Source organism: Gorilla gorilla, chromosome 12 (genome assembly GCF_029281585.2).
Source record: "Gorilla gorilla gorilla isolate KB3781 chromosome 12, NHGRI_mGorGor1-v2.1_pri, whole genome shotgun sequence".
NCBI classification, from domain to species: Eukaryota; Metazoa; Chordata; class Mammalia; order Primates; family Hominidae; genus Gorilla; species Gorilla gorilla.
In genome coordinates this window covers 29,619,869-29,625,868 of record NC_073236.2, presented here as the reverse complement: position 1 = coordinate 29,625,868, position 6,000 = coordinate 29,619,869, and the positions used below count along the sequence as shown (strand labels likewise).

Genomic DNA, 6,000 nt, shown 5'->3' with positions numbered 1-6,000 from the left:
GTAAGTTAGAATTTTATCAAATCCATAAATTAATGGATATTTTGTTAAGGGATATGAACAGCCTGTAGTATAAATTTGAGCTATACACCGTTGGGAGAACAAAACAATAAAAAATGTAATATTTATTGCAATCACATGGTGACCCTTCCATCACACTTACAATTTTCAATGCACTTGTCTATTTATTATTTCATGTGTGGCTGAAGTAGCTGAGTGGCTGGGCCATCAGATGTCCTGTATACAGATGACTTCCTTCTACACCCCATTCTGCCATTAGTTGATGTGTATTTTACTTTTGCTTTTCCCTTCCCATTTCACTACTAGTTAAAAACCCTAATCTTGAGTTGTAAATCACACCTAGTTTTACTCATGTGTAGTTGTACCTGACAAAGAATTACACTACATAAATTCCATCCATTAGAGGTGTGGCAGAATGGACAGAAAACCATTAACATTGATTACTTCAGTGCAGGTAGGATTGCAGATGAGGAGAAGACTTTTATGTTTTCTTTATATAATTTTACCTTATTTGTTCTAATACAAGTCTCAAGTATCATTTATAGTGAAACATTAAAACGTTCTTAAAAAGTTCATGTCCCTAATGTTCTGTAAAGGAAGCATAAACTCTTTTATTGCAACAAATGCAACAATTTATTTCATTCCTCAGATTATTGATCCTGATATAAATAAAACTGTTCAGAACTTGCACAGAGATATTTAAACAAACAAACAAAAACTAGAGAAAAAGTGAAAAAAGGATGTTTTTTAAATTACTTAAAGATTGTTGATGGACTGAAAACATCCAACTTACATCTCCTGAATTAAATCTGATATTTTCTTGGAGAGTAGTGAGGAGTGGTTGAGGGTAGATAGAAAACAGAGTGTATTTTGAAAAATATAAAATTTAAAGAAGCTTAATTTAAATGCTCCCTGTGTGTCAAAGAGCTATTAAATATAATTTTCATGATTTTAATATAAGTAAATCTGAAGAGCATATGGTCTAAGTTTCTTTTAAGTTGCACATGGATTTAAAATGAAGGGGAAAAAGATCAATTGGCAAATATGCTTTTGGTTTTGAAAAGCTTCCAAATGTTTAAAAAATACTTTTCAAATCAACCATAGCCGTATGAATCCAGATTTTCTCATCCTCACTATTGAAGGATAAAAAGAACTAGAATTAAGTCAAGTTGGATGGAGAGGTGATACATATGCTGTAAAACTAAAAATCAGTTGATTCTTTAGGGAATTGGTTAAAAAAATAAATTTGGTCTTTATGGCAATTTAACCCAAAGAATCTAACACTTATTCTTAGCGACTTAGGATCACAGATGCTATCAATCTGTCACAAAATGATCCTATGACTATTTCCAGAATCGGAAAAGTGCAGAAATAGAAAATGCATATGATATTACTATTTATTTTGTTCCAAGTCTTGTTGCTATCTGTGGAAAACAGTGTTCCAAAGGAATGAACATTTAGATAAATTATGGCATGAAATATCATTTTCAATCCTTTATGCATAGATACATGGATAATAACTGAACATCTTTGGCATCTGTCTTCCAGATACAGTGACGAAGTGATGATTCTCTCACAGCATCTAGAAATTAAATAGATGTGTATGAACACTTTAAAAAAAATGTAAAAACATTAAATGTCAGTTATTTTGAAATGTTATTTTTTAATAAGAAGCATTTTTAATTAAAAATTAGAAAATAGGGAGCTATATTTGGACAATTAGTTACTCAGTGTTTTTTTTCCAAATAATAGATGAAATATATTTTGACGTTTTCTGTTTTAAATAAATGCAAATATATAGATACAAAACAAATCAAATATTGCTACAAACAAAATATGTGTTGTCTGTAATTCTTAAATATTGAGTAATATTCAGTGAACTTCAACATATGCCTTTGATGCTCCATTAAAATTCATTATAATGAATTTTGAATTAGATTCCAAAATGAACACACTATTTTCTTAGCTTTTAGTGTCGTTGTTTTTTTCTATTTTCTTTCTTTCTTTCTTTCTCTCTCTCTCTTTCTTTCTTTCTTTCTTTCTTTCTTTCTTTCTTTCTTTCTTCTTTCTTACTTTTTGTTTCTCAGGTGGATTCTCACTCTGTCACCCAGGCTGGAATGCAGTGGTGCAATCTCGGCTTACTGCAACCTCTGCCTCCCAGATTCAAGTGATTCTCTCACCTCAGCTTCTCAAGTAGCTGAGGTTACAGGTGCGTGCCACCACACCCAGCTAATTTTTGTATTTTTGGTAGAGATGAGGTTTCACCATGTTGGTCAGGCTGGTCTCGAACTCCTGACCTCAGGCGATCTACCCTTCTTGGCCTCCCAGAGTGCTGGGATTACAGGCATGAGCCACTGCACCCGGCTGTTTTTTTTTTCTATTTTCATTACTAAGACTAAATAATACTTATGTGACTGAATACAGTTGATCATTTTACCAACTCTTTTCAGCAAATTTATTTTTTGTCATTTTAATTAAGTACAAATTTTGGAAGTGAATAAATATAGATACTATAGCACATATATTTCTCAAAATATAATATATTAAGTGTGTGTGTGTGTGTGCACATTTGGGAAATAAAAGAGTATTATATTTTACTCAAACAGCATCAAAAAAACATGCGGTCAGGTAAGTTTGATGAAGAAGGTAATATTTTAACCTAAGAATGGGAATTCTGTAAGACAATGTGTTACTTTATAGTATCAGTTATGTGACCCTTCCAAACTGATATTTTAGGTGCAACTGCACCCTCTTTGCCCTACAGTCTTGGGAGAATAGAAGATTCTTCACACTTTTCCATTCATCATCACTTCTCCTGTAGGACAGCCCAGAAATACATTTCCTGGAATATATTAAGGAAGCAAAAACAAACAAATATAGAGAAAAAAAAAGGTAAGTGTCTGGGAGGGTGAGAAATCAAATTCAGTGGGGTTTAAACTATATCCCATACAAGTACCCCAAAGTTGTGGTTTTGGAGATATTCACCTTGGACAGAGACATGGTCAAGTGATATACCCCCTTTACCTTTTTATTTAAAAAAAAAAAATACATAGCTGTATCCTTGGAAGGGAGGCAAGGAGTGCAGTAGGGTGACTGTCTTTGATTTCTGTTGTGTTTCAGAGGAAGTGTAACCTTCCTAAAAGATACCTTGACATTTGTCACATTTAGCTATTTGTTCCTTTTTATTTAGGAAAAAAGCCTGAGCCTTCGTTGGCTTGGGCTCTTATTACCTTTTCTTGGGCTTCTTGGATCTCATAAATGATAACTCTACTTTTAGTATTGCCTTCTCCAAAGGAATCTCAGTACCAGCATCACCTTCATTACCCTAAAGTATGATTCTCTGCCTAAGAAAACTGCTATAGTTTATACTTACATTTACTTTATGCCTCTCTTAATCTTTTGTGGAATACCTCTCTATCTATTCTGCATGGTAAAGTTCTAATTTATTACAACTATGAAACAGATATTTCCTTCTTTTCTTATTTTTTGTATATTGAATTACTTTATTATTGCTAAGCACAATCTGCTTTGTTAAATTATTCAATGTAAGCTTGCCTCTTCCATTAGACTTTGGGATTCCTGAGATAAGAAATTATGTTTCATTCTGAAGGTGTGCTTTAATCAATTGAAAGATGGTTTGTCCAAACATGATATAGAAGAATAGTTATTCTGTACACAGCCACCTTTAGTTGCAAGACAGCTAGAAATAGGAGTTATGCTACTGTGATACTCTAACTTGTTTTAACCTGACTGTCTCTCTCTTAGCTGAGAGAGCCGGACAGACTCCATTTTAGTTCCTTCACTTACAACCCCTTTACATCCCTCCCTTAAGGGCATAACTAGTGCAAGCTGACTCCAAGCATGTCCAGGAATGCACTTACTGATAAGATATTGAGGCAAGCTGAACCAGCAGCTCCTGGGGACGTGCTCGTTGGATGGCATCTAAAACCCCTGCATTTATCTATTTGTGATAGGTTAAGCCCCTGCACCTAGAACTGTTTATTTTTTTCTATAACTGCTTCTGTAACCAATTATTTTTTAACTTTTTGCCAGTTCTTCTTCTGTAAAAATTTCTTCAGCTAAACTCCCCCTCCCCTATTTAGACCACGATATAAAAAGAAATCTAACCCCTTCTTTGGGACCTAGAGAATTTTGAGAACTAGCCATCTCTCAGTAGCCGGCTAATAAAGGACTCCTGAATTTGTCTCAGAGTGTGGCATTTCTCTATAACTCACTCGGTTACAATACTACCATGACATTACGTCTCTTCCTTTATGATTATTTGGTTGTCACCTAGATGTGCTGATTTGTGCTATCTGTTTCCTCCAGACTCTAAGAGTTGGAGTCTTGAAATGCTTATGACTTCATACCAGTGCTTTTCTGTTTAGTGATGTTTTTATTACTTGAATTATGTTTTTATTACTTGAGGATGGTTTAAACCTATAATATTGCTGACTCCTCAGCCGATTTTATCTTACCCTAGAGAGAAATTTCTTTGGTAAGGTGCCTGGGGGAGTCAGTAGTCTCAGAACTACTAATATTTAATACAATTTTAAGTTATTAACACCTCAATACTATTTTTTTAAATAGGAAATGTGTCACAAATTTACATGTCATCTTTGGACAGGGGCCGTGCTAATCTTATATGTGTTCTTCCCATTTCAGCATGTGTGCAACCAAAGTGAGCATATTGGTACTGCTTTAAGGATTGGTGTCTCTACACTATAGTACATGTTATGGCAAGTTTAATTCTGTTTTATCCTTTCAGGAAACAGTCTTTTCAGTTTCTGAAGCTTTAAAAACAACTTTCTTCCCACTAGGTCCTTGAGGCTCCCAAATGTGCAGCTCAGACTTTTGGTGGCTTTCTCCAGGAAAGCACATTCCCTGCCATGAAGAGTTCTGAAGGCTCAATTCCTCTTTCTAGCTTCTTCTGATCCTATCTAAATTGCCACCTGGTTATGCCCTACTATCTCACTAGTTCATTGATGCTATTAATAAAAACATAAAAAAGAAACAAAAACACATTTTTGTCCTATTATTAGAAGTCCAAGACTGGTGGACTGATATTAATTCTATATTGTATTATGTATAAAAGTTTGAAATGATGTGTCCCACTACCATGTTTAAAATAAAGTATACTGTTTTCACCTATTGCTTAAAACTAGGAGACCACAATGGCCTCAACTTTCCCCACAGCTAGACAAAACTTTAAGCAGGTTTTCTTCTGATGCTAGGCCCATCATTTGCATTTCCTAAGATCACTCACTTCAGTAAAGATGAAATTGGCCCTTTGAGATGTAAATCATTCCCTAGTCTCTGTCCAGTTTTACAACACAGAAATGTCACTCTCAAGGAACTGGGAGCTGTCCCATTGAAAGATAATCATCTAGAAAGATAGCACCTCTATCTTCCAGTCTTTGGGAGAGCTTAGAAATGTAACTTTCCTAAGCCTCAATTAGTAAACACATCTGGCCTAATCACATTGACCAACCTCTCTCCTAACATGCAGTAGATTTCACTAGCTCATGCAAAATTATCCTGCCTTTTGTTTCAACGAGTTGAATTCAGTCTTTCTCCTCTATTGCAATAGTTTTAACCTCTTTTGAAATAGTCTTAAGTAACATTTTGTTCACCTCCTTAACAATATCTCTTGCAATTTTTCTTTGACATTCAATTAAAGATTAATTAGTTCTGGAGATTTTTAAAAAATCTACTTTCATTAAACATTAAAATGGAATAAGGCAATTATTGTTTTAAGATCCTTGAAATTGCATTTAATAAATGAATATCTGTCCCCACACCTGACATATTTCACCCCTACTTTATTCTCTACTCTAGTGAACCAAAAATATTTTTTAAAAAAATCAGTGGTCTTTGTAAAAACACCTCAAAGAGGTTCTGGTTACTACTAAGGTATTACTTAAATGCAAACATCTGAAAAATAAGACAATGAATTTTTAACGTATTTCTGCTGTCTTTTGT

General features: G+C 34.1%; 1 non-coding gene across 1 annotated transcript; it reads right to left on the bottom strand.

Annotated features, from left to right (window-relative positions):
* Window positions 1-4,600: 4,600 nt before the first annotated feature.
* On the bottom strand, window positions 4,601-4,705 carry LOC115933238 (U6 spliceosomal RNA). The gene has a single exon (XR_004069161.1). It is a non-coding gene; the product is annotated as a U6 spliceosomal RNA (small nuclear RNA).
* Between the last annotated feature and the right edge of the window lie 1,295 nt (window positions 4,706-6,000).